A 17384-nucleotide genomic window follows, 5' to 3' on the forward strand; every position below is an offset into this window, starting at 1 on the left:
AAGAGGTTAAGATCATATTGCCAGCAGTGGTAATTTGATAACACACCCTTCATTGGCAGCCTTCCCTTCCCTGTCCTCCCACATTTCTCCCATACCTTCAGATCTTTGTCAAGGTCACCTCTGAAATATGTACACCTAAACCCTTGTCTCAAGGTTGCTTCTGGAAGGACCCAAACTAAGATAACAACTATAGTATTAGTTATGATTCTGAGTCCCCCTAGCAAAAACTTTAAAAGTGCATTCCCTTATCTTCTGTTTACTATAAAATAAACATTTCCCCAGCAAGGAGTATGTGCCCCCAGGGTCCTGTGCAATTGAGAAACAGTTCAACTAGTATTCATACAATAGTTGAAACTTGGAGCAAAATTTCCAGATGCCAAAAAAACATACATATGATAAAGAAGGACTAGGTATCGCATGTGATTTTTTTTTCTCAAGGCATGGGCAGGGTGGGCAAGGGAGAAGTGGGGAATTTAAGAGATCTACCAAGAATACTTACAAGTGGGATTTGAGCCAGAAGATGATACTTGGAAAAGGATTCTACCAGAGAGATAGAACCAGTAGTATAGATAGGTGATAGATGATAATAATGGATGGATGGATGGATAGATAGATAGATAGATAGATAGATAGATAGATAGATAGATAGAGAAAGGGATGTATTGCAAGGAGCTGACTTACATGACTATGGGGGCTGGCAGGCAGGTCATCAGGAAGTCCAGGCTGGAAACTCTTGGGTGAGAGCTATCCATACAGTTCACAAGTAGAATTTCTTCTTCAGGGAAACCTCAGTTCTGTTCTTTCAACTGAAAGGATTGGGCCCACCTAGATGATGGAGGATAATCTCCTTTATATAAAGCCAACTAATTGTAGATGTTAATTGCACCCACACCTACACCTATACAGCAACACCTACAATTAATGTTTGACTGAGTAACTGGGTACTATAATCTAGCCTAGCCAAATTGGGACATAAAACTGGCCATCACTAGAGGTGTACTACTGAGTAAAAAGCTGGGGGAGGCATCACCCACACCAGGAAATGCAGTGAGTGCTGGGCAGAAGCTCCAAAAACATCCACAAAAGCCCCACTGACAAAAAGAGTCCACTTTAGGATCTGCCTTACCAAAGGCTACCAACTCCAGATTACAACTCGGTCAGCCATATACAATGAAGGCCCTTTGCTTTATCCCCTCCCTCACTTTCTATCTGTGAAGATAGGAAGCTGGATGAGTGAGCAAGTAGCTAACCAGGCCCACTTTCCCCTGAGGCAGGCTTGAGCTGGAATTCCTTACAAGATTTGTGTTAGGGAGCCTGGACATTTGCTCTTAGAACTAAATTTTGTTTGTTCATGAGGTTTTTCGTGTGTCTATTTTTAATAATTTTAAAGTTTTGAGTTAATGTCTAATTTACAGAAAAGTTACAAGAATTTTACAAAGAATCCCTATATATTCTTTGCCCAGATTACCCACATGTTAACCACATGGCTTCTTTCTCCTTCTCTCTCCATATATATGTGTGTGTGTGTGCACGTGCATGTGTGTGTGTATGTAATTATTTTTTCCTGGACTATTTGAGTGTCTGTTGAAGACATAATATCCCTTACCCTTAAATACTTCAGTATGTATCTCCAAAAAACAAAAACATTCTTTTATGTAATCATATTATACCTGTCAAAATTAGGAATTTAATATTTGAATTAACTAGTCATGTCTACAGACCTTATTCAGATTTTGCTATTTGTCCCAATAATATCCTTTATACCAAAAGAAAATCCCAGATCACAAGTTGTGTTTTGTTGTCCCAACTCTGTCATCTCTTTTGTTTAAAAAAGTTCCTCAATCTTCATTTTTTCTTTATGACATTGATATATTAGAAGAATACATGCCAGTTATTTTGAAAATGCCCTTCAATTTTGAGGTCTTCTATTTCCTCAGGATAGATTCAAGTGACACGTGCTAGGCAGGAATACCACAGATGTGATATTGTACCCTTCTCAGTACATCATATCAGGAGGTATGTGATGTTGACATGTGATGTAAACTTTGTGAATGTTAATCTCTTGGTTAAAGTGGTATCTATCCAGTATCTCTACTGTAATTATTTTTTCCTTTGTACTTAATAAGTATCTTGTGAATAGAACCTATGAAACTATATAAATTTCTGATTACTCCCATAATTGTCACCCACTAGTTTTAGTACTCATGAGGATTCTTGCCTGAAATAGTTACTACAAGGATGGCTGTCATAAGACGAGTTACTTATTTCATCATTTCTACATTTCCTAGTTAGCTTTCTATTTTGGGACAGAGCGATATCTTCTTCTTATGGATTTAAATCCATATGGACCTGTGCATTCCTTTTTCATTTAATGAGTTTATAATCCTTTACTAACATAATTTTGATGCTCAAACTGCCCCTGATTTTTGCCAGTAGAAGCCCCTTCGACATGGCTCCTGAGAACAAGACATGTTGTTTCCTCCAATAATTAGAGGATGTTTTATTTCTTCAATATGTTGGGGGGAGAAATGCCCACAATGGTTTTATTCAGGTATAAGGAAAATGAGTCTGCAATAGCAGACTTTCAGAGCATCTCACTTTCTGCTGTCACCCCAGCAAATACCACACTTCCTCAGTGCTAGTTTCGTATACAGTGGTGTTCTGTGCACCTTCAGCCATTTGCAATGTATGCTGAAAGTGCCAGTGTCAAGTCCTATTAATCCTCTTTCCCCACATATGAAGTGTTTATATTCATTTAAATGGCTCAACATGTTTGAATGGGAACTGTGTGAAGGAACATTTGAGTGACTAAGTTTATTTCAAGTTTAACTCTAAACCCTAACAGCACAAAGCCAGAGTTCTTTGATGGCCCATCAGTAGCCATCAGTACCATCAGTACCAACCAAAGAGTGGCCCATGGACCAGCAGCATCAACTGAGGGCTTGGTTCCACTCCCAAAAATTATAGTAGAGAACATTATACAAGCTTAAAAAAATATATTGTAGAGGGGTGCCTGGGTGGCTTAGTCGGTTAAAAGTCTGACTTCAACTCAGGTCATGATCTCACAGTTTGTAAGTCTGAGCCCCACATCAGGCTCTGTGCCGACAGCTTGGAGCCTGGAGCCTACCTCAGATTCTGTGTCACCGTCTCTCTCTGTCCCTCCCCTGCTGTCACTCTGTCTCTCTCTCTCAAAAATAAACATTAAAAAAATATTTTGTAGAGGACATTTTACTGGCGTAAAAAATAGCATTATCAAAGTTACATTAAAAATAAACATTATAAATGGTATGTATAATCTTAGACATGTAAATATGCAACACTCAAATAGTAATTTTCCTGGGTTTTAGAATTATGAATTAACTCTTATTGTCTTATTTTAATTTATATTTTCTTTCTTTTCTTTAGCAATGAGCATGTATGACTTTTCAATAAGCAACAAAATTATTTCTTTGAAAAAATAAAACAAGTTCACCCAGCATTCCAGAATGCCAAAGTGATTTTATTAGTAGTTGTCTGCTTTATCCTTTATGTATATTGATTTAGTTATGATTCTCTCAGAAGGAGACACTGAGCCAAGAATTCAGGAACAGGTGATTTGTTGAGAAAATGCTCCTGGGGGGACTAGTGGGGGGTGTGGGGGGGGACTAGTATTTGGAAAGTGAAGGAAGACAGACAAGCCTGAGTTTTCTGGTGAAGCCCCAGCTTCAATTTAACCCACAGGGAGCTGTAGAGAACAGGCAAAAAGTACTAGGCTTTTGGATTCCTGCATCTGTTAATCATTATAGCCTAGGGGGTGCTGGTAAGGCTATTCCAGAGCTCAAAGGCAATTCAATGAATTGAATCATGGGTCATGGGGGAGCTTGTTGGAAAAGCATACAGAAGCTGGGGGTGGGGATGGTGTGGGAAAAGGGATACCAATAATGCTGCAGAAATGTAGATGTAGGCTCTTAAGTCTAGAAGGAAATACTCTCCTCTATTCATGTCCTTATCTTCAAATTGACACTGTGTAAATTGGTTAAGAATGTGGTTTTTGTAGTCAGCAGACCTGGATTTGAATCCGAACTTTGCCATTTACTAGCTGCACGTCTACGGATCAAGTTACAAATTGTTTCTGAACCTCAATTTACTAGCTGCATGTCCATGGATCAAGTCATAAATTGTCTTTGAATCTTAATTTCATCCTCTATAAAGTAGGGATATGTATCTGCCCCTCAATACACCATCTTGAGAATCTAACGGCATTACATCTGTAAGGTTTCTAGCTTTGTGTCTACACAGTCAGTGCTCAATAAGGGATTTAACCTTCTTTTAGTCTCTAGAGGCAAGGTAAACCAAAAGAAGGCACAGGGATGAAGACCCAGACCTAGATGATCAGAAGAGTAACAGTTTGTTGAAGCAGAGTCACGTTCGGTCTGTTGAAGTGATTTAAATACGTAGATATTTTCTTTATCTAGTTACTGATAATCAGAGAAAGATGAGCATTACCCATTAGCTACAGAAACAGTTACTAATTCCAGCCATAGTAAGTCTAGTGGCCCAAATGTTTACTTTGTTTTGTTTCTAGAGCCTAACCAACTTCTGGAATCAAAATAGGTAATTAAAACAGAGTCTTAGGTCAAGCTGCCTAGAAACAGAGCCAGAGATGGAAACTCCTGTGTAAATGCTTCATTGCAGGCCTGCTCCCAGGAGAAACTTTTCAGGGCGTGAGATAAAGTTAGATTCAGATGGATTCCATGGGAGATATGGAGGATGAATTTTACCACAGGGGTTGCCCTGCCCAGAGGGAAGGAGGCTGGCTGCTATAACCTGCGTCAGTCAGTCATCGGCCAGCCTCTTGTGGAGACAGAGACAAAGACCTCACAGAGGCAAGGTGGCTCTGATCAGCCAAAGGCAATCCTCCAGAGAAGCGAGTAGCTCTGAGCCACCAGTCACAGCCATTGAGCAATGGGTGTGCCAGCTGGGAAGGGGAATCCCGTAAGATCTGCTACAAATAACATGTTTTTGTGTGCAACTTTGGGTGTAAAGTTTTCAACAGTGACTTCTTGGGGTTCATTTTGTATAACAAGCTTTCTCTCTTTTAAAAAAAATGTAACTTTTACAAACTTCCAGATTTGTCTTAACCATTCTTAAGGATAAAGAATGAGCAAGAACAGCAATGAGAACCAATTCAGAAGCCGCTTAAAAGGAGAAAGTTGTTTCTGTTTCTTCAAGCTTGAGTTGAGCATCATCAATCACTAAAAATTATAACCATGAGAGACAGATAGATGCATTCAACACTATGATCAGGATAAGGTCATGTCTAATTGGTACAAGTGAATCACACCCCCCCCAACCCCGTACAGTTAATTTAGCAATTTTTGTTGAATTCACAATTGAGCAAATTCCTTATGTAGCCATGAAGGTACCCAAGAGAACCACTCAGCCTGTAGTTTGTTTTTGAGGAAGGTGATATGACAAGGGAGGAAAAGAAGAATTTAGATGCCTTCTACACACAGATATAAATTTGAAGTAAATAGGCATCTGAACAGTGTTATTATTTTCTAAATATTTACACAGGCTATATATTTTCTCTGGATTTGTGTTTCTTTAACAAAGAACCCTGGGGGGAATTTATAAATGAAGGCAGATGAGGCATTTACACACATCAAATAAGCTCATGCTCACATTCTTAGATCCTTAGGTAATTGTTACTACATCATGAATTTTATCTGGGCAATAAAGAAAACTGAATATTCTGTTAATATTCTGGAACTCACTGGGGATTTTTTTTATCCTAAATAGTTGAGTATTATGTGATGCATATGTGTGTGCATATTTTATTCAGGATTAATAATGATAGACTTTCCCTTTTACCTTCAGTAAATAAGACTTTGAGGAACTGATACATAAAAGATGATTTGATTTCCATAGGTTTAGTGACTTTTTTTTAAAGGATGATTTGAAATATCCATGCCTTTTCTGAACCTGGTAGATTATTATGTTCTTTGTTGTTGGGACATGCAGGCTCCTCTCCTAAGAAAGCTGGAAATAAGAGAAATAAGTGTTCCCTCACAAACATTAATAAAATCAAGACAGAAAGAATGAAATGAATAGACAGTCTTTCTGATAAGTCTGAATGGGTCTCAAGCTAAAGCGATATATTACATAGCCAAAGAAATAAGAGTGTCAGCCAAGAGATGGATTTGTCAGCAATAGAATTATCACGAAATGTGGGCACCTGGGTGGCTCAGTTGGTTAAGTATCCGACTTTGGCTCAGGTCATGATCTCGCTGTTTGTGAGTTTGTGAGTTTGAGCCCCGTGCCAGGCTCTGTGCTGAGAGCTCAGAGCCTGGAGCCTACTTCAGATTCTGTGTCTCCCTCTCTCTCTGCCCCTCCCCCATTGGTGCATGCCCACGTGTGCTCCCGCTCGCTCTCTCTCTCTCTCTCTCTCTCACACACACACACACACACACAAAAATAAACATTAAAAAATTAAGAAGAAATTATCATGAAATAACAGCACAGGTAGACTTTGTGTCTCCAGTCCCTACACAGGGACCTCTATTCTATACAACACGTGCATTTTTGTTGTAGACACAGACCTTTCAAGACCGTTACCACTAGAATTTTGAATCAATCAGCAACACTTTTTCTGCACACAATTTGGGTGTATTCATTCATTCAGCACGTATTTAGTGAGCACTGATATGGACGATTCTGGAGCTGTGCCCTAGTTGATCATTCAGCCTCTTCTATCAGCTGTGCCACTAAATCCTTGCATTAACTTCCCTTCTGTAAGAACTCAGAGTGCTTTCTGTTTCCCTGGTTGGATACCAACTTACCATGATGGCATGTCAGGAGAAAATAAAATGCAAGATCAGGCAGGGTCCCTGCCCTTATAAAGCTTCCAGTTTGGTAGCAGAGACATATTTTAATAGAATAAGCACAAAATACATATGTGACAACCACACAAGTTTGGATAATTAATGATTATCATAAGACAAGATTCCATAGGGTATACTCATTTAAGGGTTTTTTTTTTAAGTTTTCATTTAAAATTCCAGTTAACATACAGTGTAATATTAGTTTCAGGTGTATAAAAGTGTTTCAACATCTCCATACATCACCCGGTGCTCATCACAAGTGTACTCCTTAACCTCAACATCTATTTCACCCATCCCTTACCTCCTCCCTTTTGGTAACCATCAACTTGTTCTTTGCAGTTAAGAGTCTGTTTCTTGGTTTGCTTATATTTTTTCCCCTTTGCTCATTTGCTTTCCTTCTGTAATTCCACATGAGTGAAATCACATGGTATTTGTCCTTCTCTGACTTACTTTTCTTGGCATAATAGTTTCTAGATCCATCTATGTCATCGCAAACGGCAAGTTTTCATTCTTTTTTTATGGTTGAGTATATAGAACATCTATCTATATATCACATCTTTATCCATTCATCAATTGATGAACATGAGATGTTTCCATAATTTGGCTACTGTAGATAATGCTGCTATAAACATAAACATATCCCTTTGAATTAGTATTTTTGTATTCTTCAGGTAAATAGTAGTATGATTGCTGGATCATAGGTACAGAGGGTTCCCCTTTCTCCACATCCTTGCCAATGCTCATGTAAGGTTTTAATATGGGTAGAGAATACAATACATCAGGACAAAGGATAGGCAATCATATTTGGCTCCAAGATCCCAGGCATACCACCCCTCCACCGCTGAGGCCTTTCTTAGTTACTCAGGACAGGACATGCTTCATCTTCAGATTATACACTATCAAGATACTTAACTGGGTGCAGACACACACTTATTGAGGGTTCTTTTATATCATTAGCCATATAAAAACCCAGGCATGCTGTATGACCTGTTAAAACAGGTGCAAAGTATCAATCTACACATCTTAAAAAGTCTAGTCAAGTTAATTCAGGTGGCTTCCAGGGGAATTTTGAACTTTAAATAGCACATTAATAAATAGTCTTAGCTGGCACATGTTCTCCTTATCTTAACCAGACCTCCAGGCATCCCAGGAGATAAGCATAATGGTACCCCAGTATAGCTGCAAGGTACCCTGTCCTATGGCAACATGTAAACTTACAGAGTGCGCTAGGGAATCAGGGAACTTCACACTAACGAAAAGGCATATTAATGGAGATTGGAAGGATGAGTAAGGAGTTATGTTGGCCCTGATGGAAGGGAAGAGTCTGACAGAAGGAACAGCATTATGCAGGAGGGATCCGTTCCAAGAAATAAAATGGAGGCAGCGTGACATGAAGAGAAACAGAAACTGGGTGGGGGAAAAGGCCCAACCCAGATCCACTGAGAGCCCAATTGGGGTTTTTGCTGAGCCGATTGGGAAAAGGTACTTCTTTGCACTTGGAACTCTAACAGGATGTGAACCTGGAGCTGCTGGTGGACATCCGTGCCATATTGCAGGGATATTCTGGCTGAGATTGGAGCTCACACCAATTTAAGCAGGGCTGAAGGAGCAAGGGAGCTGGAGAGCAAGTGCCCCCAAGCCCAGGAAAGAGACACACTTTTCAAGTCTTACATGAGTCCATCCCTTACATTCAGTCCATCCCTGGAAATTCTAAACTTCACAGGCCAGTACCTTCTCTTTCTATTAAATTGGTTCGTATTGAAAGCCCCAATACAAAGAGGACCGCCCTTCAAAGGTTGTTGAAAAGCACCAGGAACTGTGGTGTTACCAAAGTCAAAGAAATTCCTAGGGTGAGGGAAGTATCAGTAGAATTAAATAGAAAGCAATTACTTCCCCAAATCCATATGGTTGCCTTGTAAATCCCTGAAGGGATTTTCCTGCCACATTGAAAATGCAAGGTAGTCTACACTTAAATTATCTTAAAATTAGTCGTGGTAAGCAACTGAAAATCACACATATACTTCCTCAGCGCCTCGTCACATGTAGAGAGGTTTGTTCTTATGCTAATCGATCCCGACTGTTATACCCCTGAGTTTCTGCATCTGTTCCTTAGTGCTTGTTTCCTTCCACTGGACTATATTCGCTCTCCCTTTTGCCACTCATAACACAGCTATTTGTCTGAAGCAAGTCTGCTTCTAAAGGGCTGCTTCTAATCAGTGCCCACTGGTCAGGGGCTCCCCCTTACTCCACGGCATTCTTATTTGAGTCTCAAGTGGAGCCCAGGCTCCAGTATGCATAAGAATTGTCAATCATTCTGAAAAAGTGAAGGGATTACCCATAAGCAGGGAGCAAGTGGTCTCAAAAACTCTTTACAGAGGACTTTGCAAGAGAGTTTCTTTTTTTGGAGGGTCGGGTGGGAGGTGGAACTGGTGGAATAAAAACACTTCCTAGACCACACATCAGCAGATAAATGTGTTCTGCAGCATTCAACTTACTCTGTGGTGCCAATTTCTAAATGTGCCACGTGTTTTATGATGCAAATGTGAGCACCTCGTCTTAGGCTTTTCTTCATTCGATATGTGTGAGTACGAATGCACACACACACACACACAAAACAAGAACAGATGATATTATCTAAGCCATTTGGTAAGAATTTGTCTGACAAAAAATGTAAAATGTACTTATTGATTCAAATGTCGTTATGGTTTTGGTGCTTTTCTGTATCTCCCTTTCCACTTATAGAAACCATGTTGAATAGAGCAAAATGTTCTTAAATCTTTTATACAAAAGATTTTTTGTATAAATATAAAAGATATACAAATCTTTTATATAAAAATCTATACATATAGATTTTTTCATTCTAAAAAAGTCAATAGTCCAAAAGGTTCATCCTTTTTAGGCTTCAGGGGAAAAAGAATGACCAGAATAGAGAGAGAGCTGTTTTCACTTTCAGCTAAACTTTTCTGAAGTTGTGTCTGGTTTTCCCATCTCTGTTTTCTCACCTCCATCCAGCATTGATATTGTTGGCAAAGCTTAAAAGAAGAGAAACCTAAATTGAAATTGGGGGAGTCAAATGAAATCCTCACTTAAAGACTACAAGTCATTCATTCATACCTCCATTCATTTCTTGCAGTAAATATTAAACATCTCCTAAGGACCTCCTACTTTCCCCATCAGCATCCTAGGCGCCTGGTGTAGAACCGGAACCAAGCATAGTCATGGCTCCCTTGGCTCTTGCTGCCATGGTGGGGGTGGGAGAGCGGAGATGGTAGTAAATAAACACAAAGTGTCATTATAAATTGTGATGGGGGCACTTGGGTGGCTCAGTAGGTTAAGTGTCCAACTTCAGCTCAGGTCATGATCTCATGGTTTGTGAGTTTGAGCCCTGCATCAGGTTCTCTGCTGTCAGCACAGAGCCCGCATCAGATCCTTTGTTCCCCTCTCTCTCTCTGCCCCTCCCTGCTCATGCACTTGGGATTTCTCCCTCAAAAATAAACATTTAAAAAATAAATAAACAGTGATGAATGTTACTGGGTGAAGTTTTAGGTTGGGAGGCAGAGAGGGCTTCTGTGAGTATGTATCTAATCTGAGACCTAAAGAATGAATGGAAGCTGCCAGGTTGGTGTGGGGGGACAATATACACACAAACTACCTCAAAGACTCTGAAGTCAGAAAGTGCCTGGCTTGGTGAGGAGCATGTTCTGAGGAAGACCAGAAAGGCCTAAACCAAGAAAGTGGTGAGGGGGAGATAGCTGAGGGTGTGGTTGAAAGGGAGGCTGGAGCCAGATGTGGAGGACCTTGCAGGGAAGAATAAGGAATGTGACATTTTAAGTTCAGTATAAGGGCATTTAAAGGACGCAAGCAGACAAATGGCATGATCCAATTCTTTATTAAAAGCTCATTGTGGAAAAAAAAATAGAGCATTGTGGCTGCTTTATAGAAAAGACAAAAATGAAGACAAAGTTAGAAGTGATCAGGTAGCTATTTTAACAGTCTGGGTGAGAAATGACTGTAGCACAGCTCAGACTCCATATCAGCCCTGAGGATCTTCTCCTCCTGGTTTTCATATCCTGGTGTGGTTCTTTCGAACATTAAACAGGGCTGATCTGGGTAATTTAATGACCATACAAAAATGATGGTGTGTGACTACCAAAAGTCAGCTAAAAGAGACATTGCAGCCTCCTGTTTGTTCTCTCATGGATCACTCACTTTGGAGGCATCCAGCTGCCATGTCCTGAGAACACTCAAGCAATCCTACGGAGATTTCCATGTGGGGAGGAAGCCTCTTACCAATAGCTAGCACAAATCTCCCCAGCCATGTGAGTGCCACCATTGGAAGCAGATCTTCCAGTGCCAGTCAAGCTTTCAGATCACCACAACCCTGGCCAACATCTAATGCAACCTCATGAGAGACCCCTGGCCAGAATCATCCAGCTAAGCCACTCCCATATTCTTGACCCACAGATACTGTGTGAGATATATAACATTCATTGTATTAAGGCATTAATTTTTTTTAATGTTTATTTAGAGAGAGAGTGAGCAGGGGAGGGGCAAAGAGAGGGGGAGAGACTCCCAAGCAGGCTCCGCAATGTCAGCACAGAGCCTGATGTGAAGCTCGAATTCAAGAACGTCAAGATTATGACCTGAGTGGAAATCAAGAGTTGGATGCTCAACCGAAATAACTTTTCTTTTAATAGAGAGAAAGTGTGAGCAGTGGAGGTGTAGAGAAAGAGAGAGAGGGAGAGAAGGAGAGAGAGAATCCCAAGCAGGCCTGGTGCTGTCAGTGTGGAGCCTAATGTAGGACTCAATCTCACAAACTGTGAGATCATGACCTGAGCTGAAACCAAGAGTTGAATGCTTAATTGACTGAGCCACCCAGGCACCCCCAGAATATTTTTTAAAAGGAATTCAGCTCTGGTAACAGAGATTCACTATTTTTAGTCTCTAGCTTTTGAGGTAGGCAGCTAGAAGTACAGCTAAAGGATTTCAGAGTTCACAAAAGTGAGACAAGAGACCCCCGTGAATCTCTGTTCAGTTTCTAATATTCCAGTGTTTTTCTAGGTGGCATTGAATTGGCAGGCTCAGAATTTGCAATAAAAATGTTAATTCATACTTAATTCTTTATTAGCATCTTAGCTCTTTCACTTACCAGCTATGTGACTTGGCAAACTGACCTCTCTCAGAGTCTGTTTCCTCATGTGTAAAATAGGGGCATTCACTCAGTGTAGTAGTAATTTGTATTATCGACCAGATATTTCCTGCCTGTCCCCACACACCACAGGGTTGTACTCTCTGTCCTGACCCATTATGGTTGGGTGGTTCCAGGCAACTAGTTGCGAACAAGGAATTCTGAGCAGAAGTGATGATTGTCATTTCCAGGCTGGAGCTTTAAATTGCAGATGGGAGAGTCTCTGAGCCCCACTTCCCTCTGCTGCTGGCAATTCTGTCAGCCCAGGAGCTACAGAGCAGGTTCCAGAGCTACCCATCAAAGGACATGGTAGGTTATAAGCAACTAAGTTTACAGGTCGTTTATTACTTTAATAGACTGACTTCATAGATTTGTGTTGAAGACACAGTGGGATGATATGTACTAGGCAATTACTCTATTTATTATCTATCACACGATAAAATGCTAAGTTGCATATGTTTCCATCATTCAGGCATTGCTGGACTTCCAGGTCTATTAGCATTTATGTAGTTGTCAGAATATAATTTTCAGGCCTATGATTGAATGGCACTTCAGAAGTGTCTACTTTGGCATTTAATTATACATGAAAATTATTGATCATCAAGTTTGTAAATCATATTTTCTGTTCATGATAATTGATAATACACGAGAACCTTAAGAACAACTCCTAATGGCTAAAAACTAACATCTAGTCTCCTTTTCAATAAATAACCATAAGCAACTGATTTACTCAACTCTTGCCAAATACAATTGAGGCAAGTCTTAACTGTTTGATAAATATTGAAGGAGTGTTTAGTTTTAAATCATAATAAATGCAAAGTATATGGGTTTAAAGAAGTAAAAAGAAATTCTAAAATAATGTTGGTTCCTTTCTCTTTGCCTTTTTTTCAAATATTTGTTCTCGACTTATAAATATGCACCTGTATAAATTATGACTAAAGCTATTTTTACCATTTCACGTAAATCTTTTGCTGAATATATGGAACCTTAATCTCCGGTGTATTATGTACCAAAGGATAATAGATTTGGCAACAGACATAGACAGCTACATTCTGTTAAAAACCAACTCTATAATTCACAACTGGACTTGGGTTCTCTTCCCAGTCCAATAATACACTTATCTGCCAAATGGTCTAACAACAAATGTTTTAGTTTTATAATTTGCAGAGTCATATTTTTCTCCATTTTAATTTTTTTAATGCTTTATTTTTATTTTTGAGAGAGACAGAGTATAAGCAAGGAAGGGGGAGAGAGAGGGGGAGACCGAGGATCCAAAGGGGGCTCTGCACTGACAGCAGAGAGACCAATGCAAGGTTCAAACTCACAAGTGGGGAGACTACGACCTGAGCTAAAGTCAGATACTTAACTGATTGAGCCACCCAGGTGCCCCTCTCCATTTTAAATGATAGATTCTAATACTGATATTGTTTTCCATGCGTTCTCAAAATAAAAGCTAAATGGTTTCACCATAAGTATGATTTAGTTAAATTCATTCATCTCTTGATAGGAGATGGTTCAATTATTGGACTACCCCAATCATTAATCATGTTATTTATTTAATTTCTAAATACTTAAATACATTTTTTCCTTATAAAAGGAATGCATAATCATACAGGAAAAATGAAAAATAGAAGAAAAAAGAAAAAAGCCACCTATTATTCTAATTCTAAAGAAAACCACGGTTAACCCCTTGAGGACTTTATCCCAGTCCTTTTGTTCTGCACACATTGGCCATAAAGGTAAATGCAAATTCAAAATATATATAACGTTTTTAACCTTTGTTCCTGAGTATAAATGTAATCCATATGGCTCTTTAAAGAGAATATTGAAAATAAAAAAAAAACAAAACATGAAACCAATGAAAACCACCAGAGATCACTGTTACTAATATTTTTGTCCTTCCATTAAAGGCAATCATTACTTAGCAACTTCAGAGTTCCCTCAAAAGGTGTAGAATGGTCTTCAGCAGCATGGTTAGATTTTCCAGAGCACTGAATATTTATTCACTTCTGAGTTGGAGCACCTGCATTCATCATGCATTTGCAACAGGGGGTAACTACCCTACATTACATCCTGATGTCCTATGATAAAAACCCAGCCTGTTCTCACCAAGAGCTCCAGGTTTGGGGAAGATGTAGAGTACGAAATAACTACAATGCAGAGTGATTTGTGCTAGCATTTGAGAGAAACTCGAGATGCAGTGGAGCACAAATCTATCCTGCTGGGGAAGAACTTATAAGGGGAAACCAGCTTTCTGGAAGCTATGCAGTAGGGCTTTGCTCTGAGGGGTGAGTGTAGCCAAAGGCTGGGAGGAAAAGAATCAGCAGGGAGCTTATGCTACCCAAGAACAAAGGTAAGTCCACATGGTTGGAAGATAGAAAGGTAAGACGAGATGAGGTGGGAGAAGTCAGCATAGCCTTTGTGTTTTCATAGCAAGGAGTCTGAATTTTATGCAAACAGCCATTAGACAATTAAGCATCAGAGCGACATGATTAGGTGTGCATGTAAGAGAGAGTACTCTAGCAGGAAGGAAGGAATGAGAGACCTGGCAAGGCTGAGGCTGAGGGGGACAATAAACCATGGCAACATCCAGACTAGAAACCGAGAGGGCCTGTGTGAAGATAGCTGTGACAATGAGTGTTAGAGAATCTCAAGGAGGCTTAGAATATTCCTTACCCTTTCACATGCCACTCGGGGATCAACCTTAAATGTTGATCATGCCTGCCACATTACTAATAAGGCACTATCTCAAGACTTTCTTTGATAATCTCCTTTCGGTTTTAGGAGGTAAAACAAGGCAAATATGTTTTGCGGGCACCTGGCTGGCTCAGTTGGTTAACTGTCCGACTTTGGCTTAGGTCATGATCTCGTGGTTGGTGGGTTTGAGCCCCACATCAGGCTCTGTGCTGACAGCTCAGACTTGGAGACTGCTTCAGACTCTAAGTCTCCCTCTATCTCTGTCCCTCCCCAGCTCACTCTCTCTCTCTTAAAAAAAAAAAAAAAAAGAATACGTTTTGGGTACTACTCCAAAGGGATCACCATATAAGACTAGATAAGATTCTGACACTATAATTGAAGTCAGAACATAGGGAACTATCCTAAATCACATATAGAGAGCAGATAGCTGAGGTTGGTTACTTTAAAAACCCTTCTAGGGCAACATGACCACTGCAGAACTACAAATATACTCACTTGGGTCATGATGATTTTATCTGAGCTATAAGTTGAAAGAAGAGTAAATCTATTCTGAACAATATAGTTACTGAATCATAGTCATTCATAGTATGTCAATGAGACAGTTACCCAAATGGGTACACATCTGCTGGAGAAACAAATATGTTGCTTAGGAGATGAGGACTTTCTAGATGTCAGGGGACATTGAGATTCAGTATCAATTATTTTCTTTTTCCACTTGGGCTGGTAACATGGTTTATTTTGCAGTTTCCTTAATCAAGATGATTGACACAGAAAGCTATCCAAAATTTTTAGCACAGCACTTGCAACTTCCAAAATGTGGCCCCTGAATATTTTTTTTCTTTAACAATTAGAAGTTTCTGAAACTCATTTGAGTTGCTTTGTGAGGGGATAATGAGTTTGTGGTCACTGGAAGTACTGGGGGAAAAAGGGCTGAAAAAAATCCCTGGAAGAGAGATTTTAGGCAGATTAAAATACTTGTTTTGGGTGAGTGTCTGACACTCAATCTTGGCTCAGATCATGATCTCAGAGTTGGTAGGCTCAAACTCCACACTGGGTTCTTTGCTGTCAGCTTGGGATTCTCTCACTGTGCCTCCCCCTGCCACTCTCTCTCTCTCTCTCAAAATAAATAAATAACATAAAAAAATAAAACACTGGCTTATAGCTTTGAGGTGAGGATTTTTTTTCCTGTTGTAGTTATGTAAAGATATGCTTATGTATTACTTTTTTCTTTCTTGCTATCCAGCACCACATAAACAGAGTCAATGAAGTTGGTGTGAGATTTCAGATACAAGGTCAGAAACCCAGATACCTAGAATTCCTTTAACACATATATTTGAAGTCTGCATATGGCTTGACTAGGTTGGATCTTCTTATAAAGCAATAATTTAAACGTTTTATTCATTCAGCCTTGAGAACTTTGTGTTGCTAGATATGGAAAAAATAAGTCATACAAAAGGGTTATTGAAAATTGAATCAAATGACAGAGTACAGGTGTCTATTCCCATTGTAAAGCCATTTTAATGAAAGAAAAGTTGACAAAAACAATCCATAATAGTACATAAAAACAAAATTTTCCATCAAAGGAACAAAAACTATGAAGACTCTGCAACCTTTGGGTGCAGAGAAGGTAACAAGTCCACACACACATGGGAGATAATGATTTTTCCAAAGTCAGAAATATCAGAGGAAGCCCAATGAAGGGAAATGACATCAATGGTGTAATATGACAGAAGGGGACACTGCCATTGGCTGATGGCAGGTGATGCTATCTCTACCTGGAACATTTCAGGAAATCTTTTAAGAAATGAGGTCTGAGCTGGCTTCATAATTCTTTAAAGTTTTTAGTATTCTAACACTACTGACTGAACTTGCTCAGGATGAAGCCACATGTCCCTTGGGAGTGTACTACACTGGAAAGAAGAAATGTATGACTGAGGCAGTTTTGACAGTGGCTCCACTGCAATAAAAAAAAAATTGGTGATGCAAAGCCTTCAGGGAGGACATCCCTTCTCATAGTCATTAAGTCCTTTTCGATGCTCCACAGTTACTCACAGAACGTCAAGAACATAAGACAAGCTCGTGATTAGTGTCTGAGAGATAGGGAATTACCTTTAGGCTGAGGGGCAAGACAAAGTGGGAAAATCTGCAACCGGACAAATTGGAGCCATTCCAGTCCCAGGCATCTTAATTGTCATCCTCACCACGTTTAGAGGGGACTGAGGGTTTCTGTGTCTCCAATGAGATTTTTTTCCCCTAAGGAACTAGATTAGAGAAACCTAGGACTGAAGATGGGAACTGTAAAAGCAGTGATTGATAAAAATGGAATTGGGAAAGGTGGCTAATGAGTCGGCACAGAGAAATAAGAAGCATGATGTTATAATGGGATCTAATGGGAAATCTGAAATTTTTTCCTGCAGGAGATGGCTAGAAATAAAACAATTTCATTCTGAATGAGAACAAGATTGCTAAACATCACTCTTGGAGCAATCTAGGATTCACATCTCCATGTTCTGGACTCAGAATTTAAATGGGCAAATGAATGCAGAAGACTTTCAGACCACTCTCCCTTCTTCATATGTCTGGCTTCTTCCCATCTCCCAAATTCAACATTAAGATCATATTCTTACATAAAGTTC

The 17384-nt window shown here is 39.6% G+C and overlaps 2 long non-coding RNA genes across 3 annotated transcripts in view; one reads left to right on the forward strand and one right to left on the reverse strand.

Moving 5' to 3' along the window:
• The window catches only part of LOC109274713 (uncharacterized), a 171292-nt gene that overhangs the window by 17343 nt on the left and 136565 nt on the right, over nucleotides 1-17384 (reverse strand). The gene's annotated exons all lie outside the window — the stretch shown is intronic.
• The window catches only part of LOC109274716 (uncharacterized), a 5306-nt gene continuing 18 nt past the window's right edge, over nucleotides 12097-17384 (forward strand). Inside the window, exons 1-2 of the long non-coding RNA XR_002083795.2 lie at nucleotides 12097-12360; nucleotides 17166-17384. The exon at nucleotides 17166-17384 is cut by the window's right edge and continues 18 nt beyond it. This is a non-coding gene — a long non-coding RNA (uncharacterized LOC109274716). The remainder of the gene's footprint in view (nucleotides 12361-17165) is intronic.

This window comes from Panthera pardus, unplaced genomic scaffold (genome assembly GCF_024362965.1).
Source record: "Panthera pardus isolate Hobbes unplaced genomic scaffold, ASM2436296v1 HiC_scaffold_25, whole genome shotgun sequence".
NCBI classification, from domain to species: Eukaryota; Metazoa; Chordata; class Mammalia; order Carnivora; family Felidae; genus Panthera; species Panthera pardus.